The sequence below is a fragment of the Heteronotia binoei genome, chromosome 3 (assembly GCF_032191835.1).
Source record: "Heteronotia binoei isolate CCM8104 ecotype False Entrance Well chromosome 3, APGP_CSIRO_Hbin_v1, whole genome shotgun sequence".
NCBI lineage: Eukaryota > Metazoa > Chordata > Lepidosauria > Squamata > Gekkonidae > Heteronotia > Heteronotia binoei.
The window spans coordinates 159372750-159396638 of NC_083225.1; the positions used below are offsets into that span (position 1 = coordinate 159372750).

At 41.8% G+C, this 23889-nt stretch overlaps 1 long non-coding RNA gene across 1 annotated transcript; it reads left to right on the forward strand.

Annotated features, from left to right (window-relative positions):
- LOC132568674 (uncharacterized) lies at positions 1-23702 on the forward strand. The gene is made up of 5 exons (XR_009555206.1): positions 1-159; positions 2049-2245; positions 6094-6187; positions 22774-22832; positions 23081-23702. It is a non-coding gene; the product is annotated as an uncharacterized LOC132568674 (long non-coding RNA).
- The last annotated feature ends 187 nt before the right edge of the window (positions 23703-23889 follow it).

The window sequence follows — 23889 nt, forward strand, 5'->3', positions numbered from 1 at the left end:
GAGGCGTTGAGGAGAAGGGAGTGGAAAGGAGGACGCTCTTCTGTCTTCTCTTTCGAGCCCGAAAATACACATGCGTTATAAAGCGCAGGAAGTTTGAAATCCGTGCTTTAAAAAGGCTGAAGAGGCGCTTTTCTTGTCAAGGGCTTTTCAAGCAGACTGGTAGGAAAGAGATTACTCTTGCCGAGTTTCTTGCTTAGCTTCAGAGAGAGAAATGGGATGGGGGGACTGAAATCTATGCAATACTGATAGTAGTTTCCTATCAAACCTACACTTCCTTTACTGATGTACTACTTAAAACGCATCACGTATAATTTAGTTAACATATGAAATTCTAATCTTTGGCATATGTATTCCACTTATTTTATTGGCATTGTTTAAACTCTACCTTTATTGCTGAGACTCAGCAGATTATTACAGCATATAAAACAGTGCAATGAACAAAAGGCAGCTCATGGACAATGCAGTAGGACTAGGGCAGGGGTGGCAAAATTTAAGAGTCACAACATAGACATCAGATGTTTGAGAGCTGCAAGACAGGAAGGAAGGAAAGGTGGAAAGAAAGCAAATAGATGGGTGGAGGTGGAAAAAAGCAACTTTAACTGCATTTTCCAAGCTGCTGACTGGCTTGGTTTAGTGATGTGATTTAAAGAGACAAATGCCTTCTCCAGGCTGGCCGGTGGGGTGGGGGACTTTGAGAACTACACAATATTTGTGAAAGAACCACATGCGGCTCCCAAGCCACAGTTTGACCAGCCCTGGACTAGGGTTAACAAATTACAGATTGTGAACAATACTATAAACAATACAGAATGTGAATTGCAAAGTATAAAAAATGCAGTGGACTGCAATCCAATTCCACTGTAAAGGTGACTTCCTAGGCTGTTCCATTCTACTATGGGTCTGATCTCTTAAAAAAAAGGAACCACTCCCTTGAAAACACCTTTTGCACATTCTGTGCAGTGATAGAAGAATAGGAGCCTTCCTGATCTCAGGCCCACCATTCCATGTTTATGGCATTTAAAACTACGTTATGGTTTTCTATAAGAAAAGTTGCAAATATACCCACTACTTGAGAATTGCAAACTGCTGCACCCTGTGTTACCTTAAAACATGTGTCTTAATTTTTGTCATGTGAGAGAAAGGGGGGAAAGGATGAAAGTAGAAAACAAATTCTGTGGTAAACAAAGAATAAGCATATCGTATCTGGACAGAAACAGTCTTACAGGTGGATAGTCTTATCGAATAGGTAGGACTTCCAGCATATTTGGTTATCAAGGTAAGGATTAATGAAAACACTGACCCCTTTAATAATGTATCATTTGAACATGTTACAGCATATTAATTCTTGTTGCCCGAAATTATTTACATTTAAACCAAAAGTCTATCCCAAAATGTTGTCTGTGTCTTCATTGTGTGTATATTATCTTTATATTATTTTATTTGGGGGGGTGGGGGGTGGGCTCCCTCTGGGAATCCTACCCCCCCAGGGAAAGTGTATGCGCAATACATAGCCTCTCCTCTCCCGGTGTAGTGAACGCCGCGTGGTCACTGTCTGGCTATGCCTGGCAGATGGTCACTGCAACGGCCTCTCCTGCATTACTGCATCCGTAGCAACACCTTCTCGCTGGTCCCCCCCGTTTTCACAGAGTTTGCTACGTCATGGTGCGACCGAATGTCCGGCGGTATAACCGGATGGGCAGGCTGGGCCCACCAACCTCGCCAGCCTAAGAGAAGGAAAACTCTAACATCAAACCCGGGCAGATAGAGCCCGTTAATGTAACACCTACCACCTGGAGGACTCGCTGCCGGCGTCCCGGCTTACTGGGCCATGGCAGATGACCCCCAGGTGAAAGGGTGGAGCCAGTACCGCGCACACTGCGCTTCACCTAAAAAATTCCTCTGCGCAGGCCTGAAGGGCATATCCACATACACAACCCACAACGCAGACGTGGACTATTGCACCCTTCTTAAATCTTCGTTCGCGAAGCCAAGCCGAGAGAGAGAGAGATTATTTTATTTATACTGCTTGCAATCTGCCTTTCTCATAGGGACTCAAGTACAACCAACATGACATAAAAATGCCAGCCTCCAGGTGGGACCTGGGAATCCCTCAGAATTGCAGCTCATCTCCAGACTACAGAGATCAGTTCCTCTGGAGAAAATGGATGCTTTGGAGGGTGGACTCTGTGGCATTGTACCCCACTGAAGTTCCTGTCCTCTGCTTGCTCCATCCCAAAATTTCCAGGTAAGAGTTTCCCGACCCTTCCCCCCCATCCCTTGCTGGTGGGCAAGGGAGACCTGGCAACCCTGACATAATGATATCTAAAATAAGAAATTTCATACAATACATTGAGTAAAACTTTACTGTAAAACTGTGTCACTAATTCAAAAAGCAAAACAAATTCATAAGTTTCTTTCACTGCTTGCCAAAATTTCCCATTTTTCTCCAGATCTGTGCACCTCTGTTCTGAGGTATTTTCTCCTTCCTCATTTGCTGATTCTCCACCTGCCTTTCTTGTTCATTTTATAATCTTAAGGATGTTTCATTCCAGGATTTCACAGTGGGTTAAATTATTCATTGAATGTGCAAAGTGATGGACAGATTTACGCAAATATCTTCAGGTAATTCAAATAAAGTTTACTTTAGACAATGAACAGGTTTAGCAGTCCAGTGAGTGCTTAACATTCAAGCATCACTGAGGAAATTTTTCTTGGGCTAGTTGGATGACTGACAAATCTTTTTTTTAATGGTTATATTCAGAATGTATGGATGTAAAAATATAACAAAAATGTCCTGTTTTTAATCCATCAGTCAAATTTCTGTACCAGCTTTTTCCTAAGGAACTCGGGGTAGCATGGAGTGGTTCTTACTTCCTCTGTTTTATTGTTGTGATAACTCATTGATCTTGTGTGACAGAATCATAGAGTTGGAAGGAACCTCCAGGGTCATCTAGCCCAACTTCCTGCACAAAGCAGGAAATTCACAAATACTCTCCCACAAATACCTGAGTCGTACTCCCTCAGCCTCACCTACCTTATAAGATTATTTTCAAGGTAAAATGGAGAAGGAGAGAGCCACGTTTCCTCTCTGAGGCACTCAGGAAAAAGGTGAAATAAAAATGTGATGGATATGATAGATACATTTTGGTAGAACTGTAAAAAACCTCAGTACATATAACTATATTGTTATAATACTGCATTATATTAATGAAACTCTCAGGTTTTAGATCAGTAAGTACAAAGTCTCTCACTAACTGCTTATTGCCTCATTTGTCCTTGATGGAGTGGTGTTTGGTTACCATGCAGAGTATGATGCCACTGCTGTATCTGCTTCCATGTCCCTCTAAAGCAAATATTGAAAAGCTCTTGTGGGTCGGATGTATCCCACCAGCTGTAGTTTGTTTGTAACTTTTTACAGTTCATAGGCTATAGTATCTAATTATACCTGCTCTGATCAATATAGTTACCAACTCCTGGTTGGGAAATTCCTGGAGACTTGGGGGTAGAGCCTGAGGAGGGTGGAGTTTGGGGAGGGGAGGACCGCAGCGGAGTATATTGCCATAGATGCTACATTGCTAGTTAAACTATACTACTACAGAAGTGCCTTATTAACATATGTACTAGTATAGCATAGTTCCAGAGGGTAGACATGCTGGTCTGCAGTAGAAGAGCTAGATTCCAGTGTAGTAGCACTTTAAAGACCAAGAAGATCTTTGGGATACAAACTATCAAGAATCAAAGCTCCTTTTGTCAGATAAAAGTTGGAATGGAGTTAGTTCCTTGAGTCCTTATATTCTAATCTGCAAGTGGGAGGTGTAAGCCGAAATGCCCTCAAAACGAGGTTGGGGAATTAGTTAGGTGGGCACCTGGCTCACTAGGAATCTTTTTACCAATATATACCAGGCTCAACCATCCAGAGGGTAATGCTCAATAAAAGGACTCTAATTTAATAAAAACCAATTGTAATTTATTTAGAATAATAGTTCTTCCACACAAGATAAAAATACAAAACAATCACACATTCACACAGGTCTAAGAAACACAGATAGCTTGATAGGGGAACATATAAGGGTAGACAGACAGGGTAATATTTACCTCTCGCAGACTTCAAGGAAGGCTCCGGTGGCGACAGTTGAGGGAATGGGGGAGGACCCGAAACTGATCAGGAATCGGGGATGGATCTATGCAGCGGAAGGTGGGTTGCTGATAGAACCACACCTGTGGGTAGCTAGTCCACAGGTTATAAGGCCTCACCTGTGCCCTTAGGGGATGGGAGGCAACGGGGAGGAGGAATGGGAGGCTCTGTGATGACCATGAGGGCTGGACATCAGCAGAGCCAATGGTGAGTCCTTTGGTGACATCCAATTGGGTGTTTGCTTTGACCAATGAACTTCACCTTCGTCCTGGGCAACCTGGAAACTTCCAGGTTGCGACAGGGCCTGGGGCGGCTCCAAGGGTGTCAGTATGGAAATGGCTAGGTACTTGGGATTAAGTGGGCTTATCTGGGAAGGTGACAATAGGGAATCAAATATTGGCCTAGGTATCCCCGGTGGAAACAAAAGGACTTGGTTGTGACAGGAGATGTTCTTCCTCTTTTCTCATCATCTTCTGGGCAAGAGTTATTGTTTAGGATATTGCTAGGCAATCAGGACTAACAGTTGAGCTATTAATCCATTCATGGGGCAAATGGGTTGCTTGCGGGCTAAGGGTGACTCAGGGTGTGTACGTGAGCTTCTCATTATGAAGGAATGAAGTCCAGCCTGGCAGGAAGATGGCTACAAGTGGTGTTAGCGAGACAGAGTGGATTCCATGCTCAGTGCTTCTTCACCGGTTGCCTGGATAGCTCCGTGGCGGCGCAGCTTCTTCCCTACCATGGCGGACCCACGCAGTGATGGGGAAACGTCCGTGCACGTTGGCAAGCACTCTATACCTGTTTAGAATGCTCGCACACTTAGGCTGTTTGTACACATGAGTCCCTTTTAGTCCCTGGATGGTTTTGCTCACATCCTCTGGCCAAAGGTGTGCGAGCTCACTTCTCCAGGCGCCCTGGCAACCATACTGGTGACTATGATATTGGGGAAAGATGGGTCATTTCCTCACAGAGGTTTGTCACAAAGAAAGGAGTTAGGATGCAGATGTACAATGCGAAAATATAATCAACTGAATTAGCATAGTTGCCAACCTCCAGGTGGAATTACAGCTATCTCCAGACTGCAGAAATCAGTTTCTTGGAGAAAAGGGTGGCTTTGGAGGGTGGCATCTATGGCAACATACCCCACTGAGGTCCCTGGAAAGCACTGGTGTAATTGTTTTCAGTGTTCAAACTTACAGCTAGTCTTTTTGTAATTGTATTTGATTACATCTGTCCAAATAATACACTTCTTTTTTGTTCCTTCCAAAATTTACATTGTCTGTTTTCACTTTTATTTTTTCTTACCTCTTAGATGCTTAGATGGCTTTGGGTAAAACAGTTTGCAAGTCTCAACTATTTGATATATCAGGCTGCTCTGAGACTGCTTTGGTGGGGAGCATAGGGAATAATTTGAACTAATAAATAAATAATAAATTTCCAGTTTTGCTTCTAGAAAACTAATAATTTATACTTTTAAATTTCATAGATATATCATGGTATGGTTTTTCTAACTTTTATGTTATTAATACAGTAAGTTTGGTAAGAAGATATATTTCCATTTTTTCTTAAAATGCCTCTAAGATACACACCCCTCCCCCAATGTTTTTCAAGGCTTCAATCATTTTTAAAATGTACATATCTCTCCAGATTGTGAATTAGGGTTGCCTTGCTATAGTATTTCTGCTTCTCCCCAAAGAGTCAGTCTGACAAAGTAGTACTGGGTGACTTCATCTCCACTTAGTGATATTTGTGCTGCAAGGTTCAAAAGGGGTCCATTTTGCACTGTTAACAGTGCAATTCTAAACATTTATATGCTTCTAAGTCAATTGAAGTTAATTCTCTTTAGGATTGCTCTTTAGATAGCTATGTGAAATCGATGGGGAGATTGTCCATGAATATGCCATTAATACAGTATGCTCATCATGACACTCATCACTGTTTCTCTTTTCCCTTTGTTTCAGAAGCGGTGGCTTTCTAGAATTGATGCCTGCATCCGTGACAGTCTGAAGAACCAGTAAACTGAAACTTAATCCAGACAAGGTCAATGTCCCATTGGTAGGTGATGTTGCTGTCCATGGAAATAGTACTTAGTATGTTTTGGATGTGGTTTCAGTCCTTGAGATTAAGGTTTGCATTCATTTATTCATTTATTTTAAATTCATTTATTATTCATTTATTTTAAATATTTTTGTGTTGTATGTTTAACTGAAGCTATGCAGAAACTTCCTTTGAATATTCAGTGTCCAGGTGCTTGTAGCTCAAAGCGCCTCTACCGATCTTTAGTTGATGTGTCAGTTGTGAACACACCTTTAAATCTGGTTGTTTTGGTAGCTGTCTATACCTTAACAATGTCCAGGTTAGATTGTTGTGATGAACTTTAGATGGGATTGCCTATAAAAGTACTTTAAAACTTTAGTTGTTGGTAGTTGATTACGTTTTGCCAGTGCTAAAACATTTTCACTGCCTTCACCCATCCCAGTTCAAAATGGAAGGAGTCCTGAATAGTCTGAAACAGGAGTATCTAAAAGACAGTTTTTTCTTGTGTGAAGTTGCGTATTCGCTAAGGTCATCTGAAGGATGCCAAACTGAAAGTAACAAGGGAGCAGGCCTTCTCTATAATGGCCCCCCACTGGTGGAATCAACTACCGGAGGAAGTGCAAGCCCTGCGGGACTTTAATCAGTTCCGCAGGGCTTGCAAAACCACCCTCTTTCTGCAAGCTTATAAGGAACCCTAAAAGCGATATCTAACCATCGGAATATACCTATTGAATATAGCACCTTAATTTATTGTAGTTTTAAAATTTTATGTAACTGTTTTTTAAATGTATTTATTAACTGTATTTTATAATTGTTTTATATAATATCATGGTATATACCATGTCCTGTTAGCCGCCCTGAGCCTGCTTCGGCGGGGAGGGCGGGATATAAATAAAATTTATTATTATTATTTATTATTATTATTATTATCTGAAGCCCTCTTCTGGATATTACCTCTACCAGAAGTCTAGTGAGTTTCCATTTAGGCCAGAACTGCTTCTGTGGTGCTCTACCAGAAGTCTAGTGAGTTTCGATTTAAGCCAGAACTGCTTCTTAGGTGAACTTCCGAAAGGCTCACCAGGTGCCTTCACTTCCTCATTTAACACCAGGTAAAATATCCTATTTGTAAATATCTTTGATGGGTTGTTATTTAGGGTGTATTCTCCATGATGATCTGTGGAAGCAGGAATCAGTGGGGTGGAGACATGTGAGAATGGATGGCCCCACATACCCTGTCACTGAATTGTTCATGGCAATTGCTGCCCCACCCACAACCTGTTTGTCACACTGGCAGAGAAGCACCAACGCAATGAGAATCTTGCTGCCTCCATTTTGAATGCTTGAATTTGCTTGACTAAGCATCTGCACAGACATTTGCCCATGGCCACCCTGCTGTTTTTCCTGTGAGCCAGAGCAAAAAAAAGCGGGGGTTTGCTCAGGCTTAAACAGAAAAAAATCCTTTTCTGTGTCTTGTGAAAACTTGGGGGGGGGGGCACAGTGGGAGGGCTTCTAGTGTCCTGGCCCCACAGATGGCGCCTGGTTTTTTGGCCACTGTGTGACACAGAGTGTTGGACTGGATGGCCCATTGGCCTGATCCAACATTGCTTCTCTTATGTTCTCCTCCCTCCTTCTCCCTGAGGGAAGAGGAAAACAGCAGAGGCTGCTTTGCTCGGCTGCCTCAATTGCACTGGAGGAATGCAAAAACACCTCTAAGACCTTTAACACAGTTTTATTCAAGGTATCAGGGCTCTCCTCAGTGCAGCTGAGTTCCTCCCACTTTTCACAGTGTCAATTCCCTGATCCAGTCTTTCTCAATAGATCCAGTCTTCCAGCACATTTCCTGTGTAGACTGCAGATTTTGAACCTAGGCTTCCCAGATAGTAGGCTGTTAGTGACCACTATACATCTGTGTCTCTATTCTTTCACTGCCTCATAGGAGTTGCAGTTATTTTTCTGGGGAAGATTATAATTTTATAGAAGATAAACACAAAGCCCTCAGTCTATGTAATGGTGCCTTCACATGTTCTTAACCAGCACACAAAGCAACTTATGTACAAAAGCTCACAATGCCCAACCATTTCATGTTTTCCCCAGGGTCGTAGGGCACAGAGCATTGACCATGAGATTTCTGTAGTGAATGTCAATAAATCAAAAGCAGGCTTCCAGTTTACGGATACACACCTTAACAGCATAGTCAAGATTGCTACAGCACAGACATTGTCTCTGGATTTTGATGCAATAATTCAGAGCAAGTGGTGTCAGTTATCAGAGACAAACAAAAAATTCAAATATGCTAATGTTTTAAGCATGTTTTATTTTAAGTAAAAGATATATCTTTAGTTGTGTTTGTGCCCTGTAAAGTTTATATCTTCACCATCTGGCATTAGATTTTATGACACACATCGCCCGGCCCAGCAAGGTTTCATTTATGTCCGATCCAGCCCTCATAACAAATTAGTTTGACACCCCTGCTCCAGATCTATTTTTCTTTGTAGTTTTTAACTACTAAACAACTTTTATGGAGAAGCTGGAGACCTTATGGGATTGTTCCGTGTAATTATAGCTGCCATACTGCAGTCGGAGCCCTCTGCTCATGACCTGATGAGAGCCAGTTTGGTGTAGTGGTTAAGTGTGTGGACTCTTATCTGGGAGAACCGGGTTTGATTCCCCACTCCTCCACTTGCACCTGCTGGAATGGCCTTGGGTTAGCCATAGCCCTGGCAGAGGTTGTCCTTGAAATGGCAGCTACTGTAAGAGCTCTCTTAGCCCCACCCACCTTACAGAGGGTCTGTTGTGGGGGAGGAAGGTGAAGGAGATTGTGAGCCGCTCTGAGACTCTTCGGAGTGGAGGGTGGGATATAAATCCAATATCTTCTTCATCTTCTTCTTCATCCCAGCGGAAGCTGGTTCAGGTAACCGGCTTCAGGTTGACTCAGCCTTCCATCCTTCTGAGGTCGGTGAAATGAGTACCCAGCTTGCTTGGGCAAAAGTGTAGATGACTGAGGAAGACAATGGCAAACCACCCCGTAAAAAGTCTGCCGTGAAAACGTTGTGAAAGCAACGTCACCCCACAGTCGGAAACGACTGGTGCTTGCACAGGGGACTACCTTGTTTACTCTTGTTTTACCTTTTTATACTTGAGCATGAATCTGGCAATGTGCTGAATAAAAAATTTATGCTGTGATCAGATTGCTAACTTCTTCTGACATGGGTCATATTGAAGCCTGATGCTCCTACTTCAAGAGATATGGCAGGCTGGAAAAAATTGAGAGAGACCTTTCCCCTTGTTTTTTCCAAAGACTTTTGCCCCCAGTTTTTCAAATTGAAAAGTTGATGAATTTTGGAGAGGACAAAACAAATTGTAATGAAATATTTTGTTTTATAGAATGAGTGACATACATTTTAAGACAGTATTTTAGTTACTCAAAATGTGTACTATGAACATTCTTAGGTAAAATAATTTACAGCATTGATAATAGTTGTACACATTGTATACATATAAATTATCAACATATTATATTCACTTATTTGGGAAAGTTTTAAGCTGTCCCTCTGGAGACTTACAAAGGCAACTTACAATTAAAATAAAGTCTGAAAAGTGAGTGAGCCATTAAAAACAAGTCCAAGTACATAAATAGAATAAACCTATACTTAAACAGACCTTGGGCTGGAAATAGATCATAAAACAATTGAAAGGATAAAATCCCTAACAAAAAGCTGTATAAAAAGAAATGTTTTGGCCTGGAGCTTGAAAGACTGCAAGGTAGGGCCTGGGTAAGCCTGAAGGGAGGGCATTTCACAGGCATGGTGCCACCACAAAAAATACCCAGTCTCTAGTCATCTTCTACCTCACCTGTGACGGTAGAAACACAGAGCAGAGCTTCAGAGGCAGATCTTAACTGGTGGGCTAGACAGTGTGGAACAAGATAAGAACTGAAACTTTGAATTGATGGCCAATGATGTATAGTGGCTAAAGTGGCAGACTGGGATCTGGGAGACCTAGTTTCAAATCCTTACTCTGCTGTAGAAGCATGTTGAGTCAGTTCACACACACTCATGTTCAGAACTAAGAAACTATCAACTTGGTATTCTTAAGAGGAGTAGAGTCTGAAAGGTTTTTTTTATGCGTATTTGTAAAGTAACATTTGGCACCCTATTATCCACATGTTATCCACAGGGTTGCTGTGAAGATAAAATGGAAGAGAGGAGATTGATATAAGTTGCATTGGGTCCTCACTAAGGAATAAAGCAGGGTATAAATGAAGTAAATAGTGCCCAGAAAGAGATGGTTAGCCAGTGCAGGTCTCTCAAGTTATTAATCTAGCAGTTATTAGATTTATAAATTTGAGTCATAAACCTATTAATTGTTAGATTATTAATCTAATAAATGTCTTACCTCCTTCTCCACTTCTCCCAGTAGCAGATTTTCCTGTTAACTTACTTTAAAGGGGAAATTAAAGCAGGTTTTTCTTCAGTATTGCTCAGTGTTGTTGTTTGTTTATATACTGCTTTTCTTCCAATGGAGGCCCAAAGCAGTTTACAATGTTCTCCCTTAGTCCATTTTATCCTCACAACAGCAAACATGTGAAGTAAGTTAGGCTGAGAGGGAGTTACTGGCCCACAGAGTGGAGATGCAAGCGCCAGGGTTTTCATCTGTGATGATCTTCTCAAGAGTGAGCTTCTTTGGTGGCAGAATTCTGATGAATTAAGGGTTCAACTTCATGTGTAAAGTGCTACAAGAATTGTGAATCTTGAAGGGGACTGGCTTCATGTTGGTTTACTATTCCCAAGTAGATATGTTAGTGAATTGGTTTAACAAATCCTTAAATAGTTGCTCTACAAATGTGTGGCCAATGAACCATTCCAGTGCCATTGATTCTTGACCTCCTTATTGTTAGCAGTCAAGGAGGGTGCCCCAAGGCATTGCTATGTTTGTTCCTCCCCACTTTCCTCTTTTCTGTTGCACCTCAACATGCAATCTCTTAGGTGCTGGTAGACTGTGTCTGCTCCATGCATTCCAAAAGGCGTTCAGGTCCTTGAGCATAAGAAAAATGGTTTTTTCCTCTCCCAGTTACTGTGTCAGTGGGACCTGCCTGTCCCCCTTGGACAAATTTGAGGTTATCCCGTCCATTCTAATGTGGTCAACTCAAGGCATTGGATTTGTGTCACATTTTGAGATAGCTTTTAGCTATTGACATCTACACAGCAAAGAAGTACCCTAGGGAGAAGGAGGAAGAAGGTGGGGGAATGGACAAAGAGCAGAAGGGAAATAGACACGGTGCAGAAGGAAAGATTGGAGGAGGAAGGGAGTGGCTGATCCTGGAAGGACTATGCGTCCCACTGTGGTGGTTTGAAGGGGAAGGTCCAGGAGGGCGGAGCATGAAAAGATGTTAATGACTCAGTGCGCAGAAGTACTGGAATAGAGGGGCTGGATGAATGGAACTGTGCCCCATCTGTATTAAAGACTAGACTACATATATTTGAGCCTGTGCACTGGCTTTTTGTGCACCACAGATTCAGTGTTCCTCTTCTCTGAGCTAGAAGCTCAAGCAAAGAATACCAGGAACCTGAATTTCCATATGCAGGCAGTCCCATGTGTAGTCTAATTGGGCTGACTCAAGTTAAGATATCTCTTGGCAGTTCTTATTTTACTCATGACTATGAACTGGGAAGATACAGCTGTAGACACAAATGTGGTCATTATTTGGTTGCATTTTAGCACTGAGATTCAGAACTAAGGCATTGTCAGCTTGGTGTCCTTAAGAGGAGTAAGGAGTCTGAAAAGTATATTCTCTTGATTGTGTTGCTTTTAATATGTTTGGTTTTTTGTATTGAGAGCGTGTAGAATAACGGAAGTGTCTAGAGCAGGGATCACATACTGAATACACTTCTCTTGATAAATTAAAAGGTAAGATTGATTAAGCAGTGTATTTTAAAACAACTGCTTTTCAAGAATATAAGAATCATAAGTAGTAGACATACTTTTTGTAGAAGCATTTCCTCTTACTTTCACATATTGGTCTCCCACTATGCTGATTTTAATTACATAACATTCTAAGAAAGTTTCTGTTTCTACAAGCATCTTAGTGATTATAAACCTGTGTACTTAGGAGTGAAATATTGATTAGAAATGAAAAACTAAACTGTTGAAAGTAGTAATTGGAGCAGCATAAGGCATTTCTAAATCAGCCAAGTGGGCACTGTGTTTTCAGATACTCTGGGAAAAGTGCAGATAGGATTCAGGGGTCTTTGCAGAACATAGTTTCTGCTTATGAAGTGGTGTAAAATGCAGTGAATCTCTCACCCCACTCTCCACTTCTCCCAGTTGCAGATTTTCCTGTTAACTTATTTTAAAGGAAAAGTTAAACCAGGCTTTTCTTGATTTGAGAGTCTTGTTATGTCAAGGTTCTCCTGTTTCCCTGTTCTGTGAACTATATCTTTTTACATTTGTGTACACAATTACAGTTGTTCAAATTCATTATTTAAGGAGGGGGACTAAGATGTCATGGAGGGGGCGGAAGTGTATGTGGGAAATACATTAAAATTTTATACCAATAAGGTGAACAGTCAAATGAAATACAGCTTGCTTGATGTGATGGTAAGAATGGACCCTAAAGAAGTTTGTCAACATTGCACCTATTGGAAGAGAGTATACACTGGTATTACAGCAATTGCTTAAAATATCATCCTGTTATATAGAACACAGACAAAAATACATTGGCTGCTATGTGTGAGAACTAACAACAATTTTTTAGAATAAGAGCCAGTATGAACCACAGGGTCTGAAATTAGAACCAACTTTTATGTTCTTCGTTGGTGTGTATAACATGGAACACCTCTTATGTTCTTTAGGGTGAGGGACAGCTGGCATTCTGAGCTGTGATCCATTCTTAGTTAAATGCTGAGCTGCTGTAATGTTGCACAGTATTTTATATGTATTCTTGGAGCCAATACAGATGTTGCTACAATTTATTAACTGCCGTCTATAACTGCTCCTCTTGAGTGAGCTACTGGCAGGGCTTTTTTTTCCTGGGGGAAAGTGGTGGAACGGAGTTCTAAAACCTCTTTGTGGAAACAAAATTCTCCAAAAATATTTAAAAGTTCGTGAGAGGCACCTGTGGGTTTCTCCATTTCCCTCTTGAGAATTCTAGCACATCTTTTTCCAGAAAAAAATCCCTGGCTAATGGCATGAGATAAAGAGAAACACAACAGATTACAGAAGCTTGTGTATTTTGTGTCCTTCTTTCAAACACTAACTAATTTATTGAAAAACAAATGAAAATCTTAAATATAGCATCTGCAGCTCAGCAAATGGCAGTGGGTCAGCCATAGAATGTTGGCCAATAGTTCAGCTACCTGGTAGAAAGCTGCTTATTCACTTTATTTGGGGTAGAGAGAACTACCTGGAGGCAGACAGGAAGATGTGGCAGAGGGGAGGGGGTGGGACACAGGGAACATTCAGCAGATGCCAAGCAGGAAAGACAAAGGATAGCACAGCTCAGACTTTATTGTGCTGGAACCGAGTGCAATGGTATCCCAGGTACAACATGGACAGTCTCGCCAGAGGCGGGGCTCCACTCAGAGCAATGGGCAGGAACAGCTGACTTAGCAGGGGGGAGGGTAGGAGCGCCACAAACGGAAGTCTCTGTGTTGAATTCCCACCTGCAAAACAGAGACAGAGATCAAGAGCACCTGCAGGAGGGGCAGCTGGAGCAGGGGGTGGTGTTTCAGCCAAGGATTTTCTTAAAGGGACAGCCTCTGCCCCACCTCCCCACAGGCATCAGATCAGCTGCCAGACCACACCCCCTGACAGGGATGGGAACAAGGCAGAGAACAGACCAAGGGAAGGGGGCTAGCAGTAGCAGGGGGCGGCAGCCGTCCCCGCCTGAGCCCACTGCCTGGTCCAAGTGCCGGCGTTGCTGTCATACCACCCCAGCACAAACAAGGGGAGGATGAGGAAATTGGGGGTGCACATTCACACTTACCCAGCCATGGGTGACCGTCGTCACATGCTGAGCCTCAAGATGCTGAGTACCCGTTGAGACTTGGAAACGAGAGCGGTTAGCCCCAGGGGAGAGATCTCACTCTCCTCGCAAGTCAAAGAGCTTGCCCTATTTATATCTAAGCAGCCTTGCTGTGCAGTGTCTACCCCCAAAGGGCCCCAACCCCTGCATATCAGGGATCTCCCCGGCAGAGTCCTGTGCAGCGTGCCCTGCCCTACCTAAAGGGTTGTGTAGGCCAGAACGGAAGGCTTTGTAGGAGGGGGTGCTATGATTGGGTGTTGCAAAGGGGCTCATCCCGCCAAGGGCATGTGCCATTTAGTTGGCTCCCAAAGGGGTTTTGAGGCTGCACCAGGAGCAGCAGCAAACTTTGTTTTCAGGATCCATGGGTCTCTATGGGATATGCCTGCATTCCTGTCACCATAACTTTGCGCCTCTCGCAGGGGGCATTCCCAGGCTGAAAGGTCTTAGGAAGCCGACTAACAGTGGCCACGCCCCTGGGACTGCCGCCTTGTACACCGAAATAGCACCATGCGCCCCAGTTCCGCTGCTGCCTAAGTGCAGTGCCGCCTCGCCAGCAGCCATGGGTGGGCATGCACTGAGGCGGGCGTAGGTGCAACTCCCATTTGCACTGGCAGAGAGGGAGTTAGAGCGTCACAAATCCAATTTCCGCTGGAGCAGCAGTTAGTTGGCTTCCAAAGCGCTTTCAGCCCCCCCTCTTAGGATTGCTCTCTTAAATTCCATATTCTAAATTACAAATGTTGCATTTGGTGTTTAAAGTGGGAAAGTAAGTATTGCATATATTTCAGTTTTCTCCAAAATTTTCCTCAAAAAAATTGTGGCTTCAGAATTTCTGGAAATAGTACCTCTCTGTCTGTTCCTCTAGATCAGAGGTGTCGAACTAATTTGCTACGAAGGCTGGATCTTACATAAATGCCACTTTGTTGGGCCAAGCCATGCGTGCCATAAAATGTAACATGAGATACCGGATATATACATTTTATAAAGGTGATTTCAGATGTCAAATGGCAATAGCAGGTGAATGACAGTAGCAGGCTTGATTGGATTAGGTGTGATATGCAGAGGGGTAGTAGGGATGGAGATACCAGTGTTGGTAATGAGACAGGAAACCTAGGTCTCAATTCCATCCAGGAGGATTTAGTCCAGGAGGATGCAAAATAGACATAAATCTAATATGAGAAACCACAATATTCAGTTGCTGACCTAAGAGTAGCAGTGCTCTTGTAAAAGAATTTCAAAGGTGGATTAGAAAGCAAGACTGCTGAATTGCAACTGATTAATGAAGCTTAAGACCCTGCATCCTCCAGGACTGAATTGAAAGCTAGTTTTCCTGTCTCGTTACCAATTTGTACTATTATAATTTCGCATCAGAAATCACTCCACTCTTCAAGATATAAGGACCAATCCAGGTGAACTAATTTCTAATCAGGGACTTTTTGGAAGGAAAGAGATCCAGATAGGAAGAGAAATCCTATTTTTTTTAAAACAACTTTTCAGGATAAGCCAAAATGTACATTGTACTTGTCTGAAGAATTCATCCACCCTCCCTACCTCCCTCTGAAGGAGTATGCTTGTGCACAAAAGCTTATATTTGGAATAAAACATCATTGGTCTTGAAGCTGTTTTCTTTCTCTCTCTCTCTCTTTCCTTCCCCTCACTTTCTCTCCAAAAGAGTAGCAGCAGCCCTGGAGAAGGAAGCAGAAGCTCTGTGTATGTGTTTGTGTGTGTGAGGGGGGGGGGGCTTGTCTTTGTATCTCTCCCGCAGGAAGCAGCCATGGAGCTCTCTGTGTGCCTGCATGTGTATTTGTGTGTGTGTAAGAGAAAGAGTGAGGGAGGCAGGGAGGGAGGCAAGAGGTAGGAAACAGGAAGTAGGAAGCAAAAAGCCACACACACACACATATACACACACTGTGGCTAATAGCCACTGATACACCTCTGCTCCATATTTTTATCTAACCCCCTCTTGAAGCTGGCTATGCTTGTAGCTGTTACCACCTCCTGTGGCAGTGAATTCCACGTCTTAAATCACCCTTTGGGTGAAGAAGTACCTCCTTTTATCCATTCTAACCCGACTGTTCAGCAATTTCATCGAATGCCCACGAGTTCTTGTATTGTGAGAAAGGGAGAAAAGTACTTCTTTCTCTACCTTCTCCATCCCATGCATAATCTTGTAAACCTCTATCATGTCACCCCGCAGTCGACGTTTCTCCAAGCTAAAGAGCCCCAAGTGTTTTAACCTTTCTTCATAGGGAAAGTGTTCCAAACCTTTAATCATTCTAGTCGCCCTTTTCTGCACTTTTTCCAATGCTCTAATATTCTTTTTGAGGTGTGGTGACCAGAATTGCACACAGTATTCCAAATGAGACCGCACCATCAATTTATACAGGGGCATTATGATACTGGCTGATTTGTTTTCAGTTCCCTTCCTAATAATTCCCAGCATGGCGTTGGCCTTTTTTTATTGCAATCGCACACTGTCTTGACATTTTCAGTGAGTTATCTACCACGACCCCAAGATCTCTCTCTTGGTCAGTCTCTGCCAGTTCACACCCCATCAACTTGTATTTGTAGCTGGGATTCTTGGCCCCAATGTGCATTACTTTGCACTTGGCCACATTGAACCTCATCTGCCACGTTGATGCCCACTCACCCAGCCTCAACAGATCCCTTTGGAGTGCCTCACAATCCTCTCTGGTTCTCACCACCCTGAACAATTTAGTGTCATCTGCAAACCTGGCCAGTTCACTGCTTACTCTCAACTCCAAATCATTTATGAACAAGTTAAAGAGCATGGGACCCTGTACTGAGCCCTGTGGCACTCCACTGCTTACCGTCCTCCACTGCGAAGACTGCCCATTTATACTCACTCTCTGCTTCCTATTAATTAGCCAGTTTTTGATCCACAAGAGGACCTATCCTTTTACTCCATGACTCTCAAGCTTTCTAAGGAGCCTTTGATGAGGAACTTTATCAAAAGCTTTCTGGAAGTCAAGGTAAACAACATCTATCGGGTCTCCTTTGTCCACATGTTTGTTCACCCCCTCAAAGAAATGTAACAGGTTAGTGAGGCAAGATCTTCCCTTACAGAACCCATGCTGAGTCTTCCTCAATAACTCGTGTTCATCAATGTGTCTACTCATTCTGTCCTTGATAATGGTTTCTACCAAGCTGTCTTAATGTCTAGGTGCTCTACAAGCATATTTCTAGATGATGCCACACTCAGTAGTGTTTTAAGTGTAGCACTTTTGATAACTGGTGCAAAAGTCTCTGAATAATCAGTTCCAAATTCTTGTGCATAGCCTTTGGCTACTAGCCTTGCTTTGTAAAAGTCTATAGTTCCATCATCTTTGTACTTTATTTTGTAGACCCACTTGCATCCAGCAAGCTTTCTTCCTGCATGTAGCTTTGTAAGAGTCCATACATTTTTTTCATAAATGGATAGTATCTCTTGTTCCATTGCTTGAATCCATTTCTCCTTTTCTTCATTAGGTAAATCACATACTTTTTTCCAGCTCTAGTGTTCCTCTTTAGGTTTCACAGTCTCTCTAGATCTCACAGTGTCACAGTATCCATATTTCTGTGGTGGTTGCCCTTTTGTGCTCCTTTCTAATTGTCTTAAAAGGAGTGGAGGTTCTGTCGCTCCCTGTGGTGCGGTCCCCATTTCCCCTTCTGGTTCAGTAGAGTCTTCAGAACATTTTCAGTGAGTTATCTACCACGACCCCAAGATCTCTCTCTTGGTCAGTCTCTGCTGGTGGTCACTACAGATAAACAGAAACACCAATCTTCAGAAGCATCATCATTAACCTCAGGATCAGATTCAGATTCTGCATGCTTCTGTGTGCTAACTTTACATGCCAAGCATAAACACATCTCCTATGGTCACACTTTATGCCTTCAGTCTGGCAAACAGTCTTTTCCACAACATCAACACCATCTGACCTTTCACTTACATCCATAATATAATGAACTCCATTTCTTTCATCCAGTTTAAAACTAATTCCAGAATTCTTCTGAATAATTTCACCTTTATCAAGATATACAGCATAATTATTTCTTATAAGTACTTGGCTTGAAAGTAAATTCTCAATTGATTCAGGTGCATAAACTACATTTTTCAGTCTTAGTGGCATTAAATCTCCATCAGTGGTAAGCAATTTCATTTTGATCTCACCCACACCACAAACTTGTAAGGGTTTCTGGTTGGCACCTATCATTTCAGGTCTCTGACTTTCATCCAACTCTGAAAACATGCCCTTATGTCGACAAATATGCATAGAAGATCCACTATCAATCAAAAATCTTCCTCTTTCACCAATAAAATTCACATTATTAATATGCATGATACTTTCTCTGTTCTTTTCTTTGTTCCCACCTGGGCCATGTGACTTGGAAAATTTCTGGTTTAAAAATTTCTGGCTGCTATTATTTCTATGGCCACGAGATGGTGCCCGTGTTCCCTCATTTGAAATATGTGCTTTAACATTGCTATTCCTTTGTTCAGTAGCAGCATCACAATTATTACAGTATCTTGCGATATGGCCTTTTTGCCTACATCTGTGGTATATTATATCTCTTCTTGACTTATTCCTATACTGTGGTTTCAGGCTTAAAGCAGACATAGAATCAGACAGTTCAGGGTCCTTGTCCCCACATCTGGAGGCTGCTTCCTCCTTGATAGCATTTAACAGGCCCTCCAGACTCAAATCCTTTTGCAGTCTCAAAATCATCTTAATTGGCTTGTAAGTACTGGGTAGAGCTTTCAATATAGTTGAGATTAAGTCTCTTTCTGCAATGGGTTAACCAAGCTCCTGGAGTCTGGATTGCATTTATGCACATAAATTCCTTCAGACGTTTAGTCACATTCTCCTCATCTTGCACTTGAAAACCAAATATTTTGCCCTTTGAATCATGAATTGTGCTTATGGGAGTTTTGTTATATTTATCTTTAAGGCATTCAAGCATTTGTTTTGCAGTTTTAAGAGTGTGCAATTCAGGAATTTCATATGCCTCAATAGATTCTAAAATGAGAGTTTTTGCAAAACCATCTAGCCGTTTAAAATTTGATTTTTTCTTGCTCTTTCTCAGGGGGATTTTCAGACAAAACTCTTTCAGCTCCATAAATCTCAAGTCTTTACGTTAGGAGCAAGAGCCAGAATGAGAAATTATTCTTAGTTAACTTCAATTCTAAACTAAATCCTATCACTGGTAGGTTACTCACGGTACCAAAACCAAGATTTCAGTGGCTGTTCCTGAAGACGTGGAAACAGAAGATCCAGTGGCTCCTGCAGACGTGGAAAAAGAAGGTCCAGTGGCTCCTCTCTCTGGGCTCGACATTTTTCACAGCAATCAGGCAGGACAGGATTAAAGATTCTTCCTTCCTCACTGGAGAGAAGGTGGCTGAATGTGCGTGTGTGGTTGCAGCAAGGCTTTTCCAAGGTCTCCGACGTAATCCACAGAAAAGGGTTTTAAAAGCTCCCAAAATTCTCTTTCTAGCACATCTGAGGCTTTTAGACAAAAGTAGCAGCATTTCCAGATTGAGACGATCTGAATTCAGTAATTGCAAGAGAAAAAAAAAATACATCGTTTTAAAATTGAGGCTTGACTGCACAGCATTGCAGCTTGCTTTCTATTGCTTTCTAAATGCTCTCAAAGGCGATCCAGATTAAAAAATCATTTAGAGTTCAAAAAACAGTCCATGCTATAAGCTACCAGCTTGACGGGAAAAACCATCCTCTGCTACCAATTTTGTTAGGGAAATTCTGTTTGAAATTCTGTTTCTTTATCTCAAACAGTGTGATGGATCACTGGATCAAATAATCATTGAGAGGCATTTAACATGAAAAAGCAAAAACATATTTATTTCTACAGGGAAAGGGTACTCGGAGGTAAAAATAACGAACACTATAGAACTACATGCTTACATTAGAAGATCATGTGCTTAATGGAAGACCACTTCCTCCTCCTTCTTGAACTCTCTGCCTGAACAAAGGAAGTCACCTGACTAACTAACCAAACAAACAAAACCTGCTTCTAGACCTTGATTGACGGCAGTCAGTATCTTCTTCCTAGGTCATGAAGACAATAGGGAATCAGGCACAGTGTTAACCCTATAATAACTGGAACTTTAGAACATTGCAAAGGACATACAGAACAGATATATATTTCCAATAGGAAGCTGCTATGACTGCTGTGGTTTGTGGGTTTTGGAAAACCGTTGTTTCTAGCAGTTTAGTTCTTACACCAGACAATCTGTCCTGAATCTTCAGTTGGAAGCACCAAGTGAATAGTGTCCCAGCACCCAGCCTGAGGTTAAAGATAAGTAGCCGTAATCTACACTAGCTGAAACCTCTATGTTGTCCTAAAAAGAAGTCCACAAGGAGTGCACTAGAGCAGTGACGGCAAAGTCTAAAAAGAGGTGCATGGATCAATACGGCAAACTTAAAAAAGAGGTAAGAACATTTGGCCACATTTGACTTTACTATCAATAGATGTAGCAGCCCATGGCAGCAAAAAGAAACTGGAATTTCATGGTACTTTATTCCAGTTCTTACTTCATCAGATGGATGTAGTGGGTCCTCTTTAGACAGACAGTACTATATGAAATGAAAATGGGTTGAACAGCAGAGTCAAAGCATCATGAATTGACCTTGCAGTTGCCTCTTTTCTAATTTCATGTAGCAATATGATGGCAGCCCATAACTGGAGGTTCTATACCAGTGCTGATGTCTTGGTGCTCTGAGGAGCCTGTTCATCTTTTTTATTTTTTGATAAAGTATTTTAAACCCAAGTTACTATTTACAAGCAATTGATAGCCAGTGACAGTACATAACACAGATCAAATTTATCTGTACTTACTATGAAATTAGTAAAATGACAATGTTTACAGTTTTCAGCATATGATGATCCATTTACTTCTTCCCTATGATTTACATGCATAATTTATAATAGCTATGTCAGAAGTGCTGCTACAGTGGTCCATAACGTTTTTCTAATTACATGGAAAGCTTGAATGTAGAAGTTGTTGTAACAGCTGCTTGGCAGATAGATATGTAGCTGGTGAAGTTCTTTATGCCACTTTTTCTGTCTGCTTGGAAGAGCTTTCGTTAATGAAGCATCACAGCATATGAGCCTTACAAGGAAAAAAGCACTGCCATTGTATATGCAAAGTGCTTCCGGGTAAAGGTTTCAGATAAGCTCTATGTCTGTCTCTGGAGTCACAGATAAGGTGTGTGCTCCTTCTCGGAAGACAAAACCATACACATGTAGTGTGACTTAGTAGTTTGCTATCAGTCTGAATTCAGAGTATGGCAGATAGAGCCTTGTCCTATTATGTTGCTCAAGCAACCTAAGTTGTTTAGTTTAACTGGCCCTATTTTCATAGGAAGCCGAAAAGACACAAAATATACTGCAATGTGATATTTGAAGCAAGACTTCCTTACTGCTCTGCTGCTATGCATTGGTTCTAGTGGATACCTTTCAGTGTTTGGGGGAAATGCCAATACCAGTTGCAAATTGTGTACCCGTCCTAATTTGCGACTGAGCTAGTGTTGAAATTGCCAGACCTTCATTTTTGCTGGAGTGAGGTATTCCTGATGGCCTTTGTTCTTCATTTGCTGAGCACAGATAATGATCTGTTGGGACCATGTGCTGATACATGTTCCATAGCTGTATGGTTTGTCTGTCTCTTATTTTTGAAAAAATATTTCTACCCCACTTTAACATGCATGAACAGAGGAAACGTCATTATACTCAGTCAGACCAAGGTCAGTATTGTCTATTCTGTCTAGCAGCAGCTGTCCAGAATTTCAGCAGAGGTCTCTCTCATCCCCTACTGCTTGACATTTATTGGGCCTTTCTGCTTATAAAAAACCTGCTCTTCCACTAAGCTACGGATTTCTCCCACTTTCTCATAAAGCTCAAGGATCCTTACAAACTGTGAAACAGACTTAATTAAAGCTACAATAATGTTACACAAATATCATAACAAAAACGTTTCACTATAAAATATCAAACATAATGGTAAACAACAAACATCCAAGCAGAGAGAACCAAAACCCACTTTGCAGCAGCCAAAGTCCCAAGTCAGCAAAAAAGAACTATGAAAGAGCACTGACTTACAGGTCTGTCTGAAAGCCACTGAAGAAGGTTCTTGGCAGGCACTTCTATTAGCAGGCTGTTCTATGGGAGCAGCTATGGGGAAAACTCATGTTTGAGCTACAGAGGTATACACCATCTGGTAACAAGGAACAACTAGTAAGTATTACCACAAAGAGCATAGGTTAATATCACTCTTAATAGGTTTCAGTGAATCTGGATGAAAAGTCCTGCATATTTGTGAGTTGTTTACAAACTGTATGTTATTCTGAGCTGTTGCTTATGTCCTCTATCAATGACCTGTACTTGGATTTAGGCCTGGAGATACTGATGACGTAACCGCAGGATCTGGCAGATCCTCTAGAATTGCTTTCCATTTCTGGCAGGCAGTTCCTTGAGCATAATAACCATTGGCAGCTACTTGCCTAATCTTGATAATCTTGCCTGTGCATTTCCATAACATTCTTGTCTTCCTGTCTCCTTTTCCTAGTGTCTGGCCTAGTGTCCACATACAAGTTGATTGACAGAGGATGAATGCAGACTCATGAGGTAAGGATGGCTGGTAGGTCCAGTAGCTCATGGCATACAGCCCCCAAGGTATGTCAGTTCATAGCTTCTAGATCCACTGACGCACATGAACTTTTAAGAACGGTAGCAAGGAGCCTGTGGTTCCTGTTGTGGATTCAAACAGAGCAATTACTATCCATTCCTTTGTAATCTCACTTAATCCGTGATTCTGTCTGTGGGATTATTCATGAAGACTGTTTGGAGGTTACATTCACACATTTCTTTTTCAGGTACTGCCTCAGAATGGCTCCACTGGCAAGGCCTATGTGGCTCAGCAGAATTCAGATTCAAGACCCTTGATAGTAATTTCTAGAATAAAGAGAATGTGAAAAGATTAGAAATTATTGGAGGTAAGTTATTGTTTGTAATAGTTCTCAGAGTGTGAGTCAGGCCTCCCTAGCTATGTGCAGATGCTGGATGACAAGGCCCAACTTCTTTATTCTGCTTTCTAGTAATTGTATTGATTAGACCTGTTGGCAGAGGACTAACATGTCATTATAGTACATTTGACATACCTCATCCATGTGTTTCTTTGCCAGTGATGCAACATCTATGTTGAGTTCAGATGTATTTAGATAAGAACAGAGTATTCACAGCAGCAGTCATGATCTAATCTATGTTAACTTTCCATCTACAGAGGGAAATAAATCTAGCCCTAAAAAGTCTGAACAGGATAGACTCAGATTGTTTTGTCAATTCTACTTCAGAGTTGAGCCTCCTTCTGAAGACTTTAAAAATATATGGTGCACTGAAGTTAGTTGATAATGTTCTTTCACTGGTTTCTGGATGTTGTCATTTTTTGTTGCTCTAGTCCACAAAAGCTGCTGCTACAATAAATCCATTGATCTAAGGTGCCACAAGACTCTTATTACTATAGTAGATTGACATCTCTGCACTTTTGAAACTTGTCATTTCTGAGAAAACATGCTGAAAACTATGGTATATACATACAAGAAAGTAATCCTTGTCTCCATGAGCTTAAATTCAGTAGCATAGAATTTCCTGTTGTTATGGAACTGCATTTGAGGGGAATAGGGGA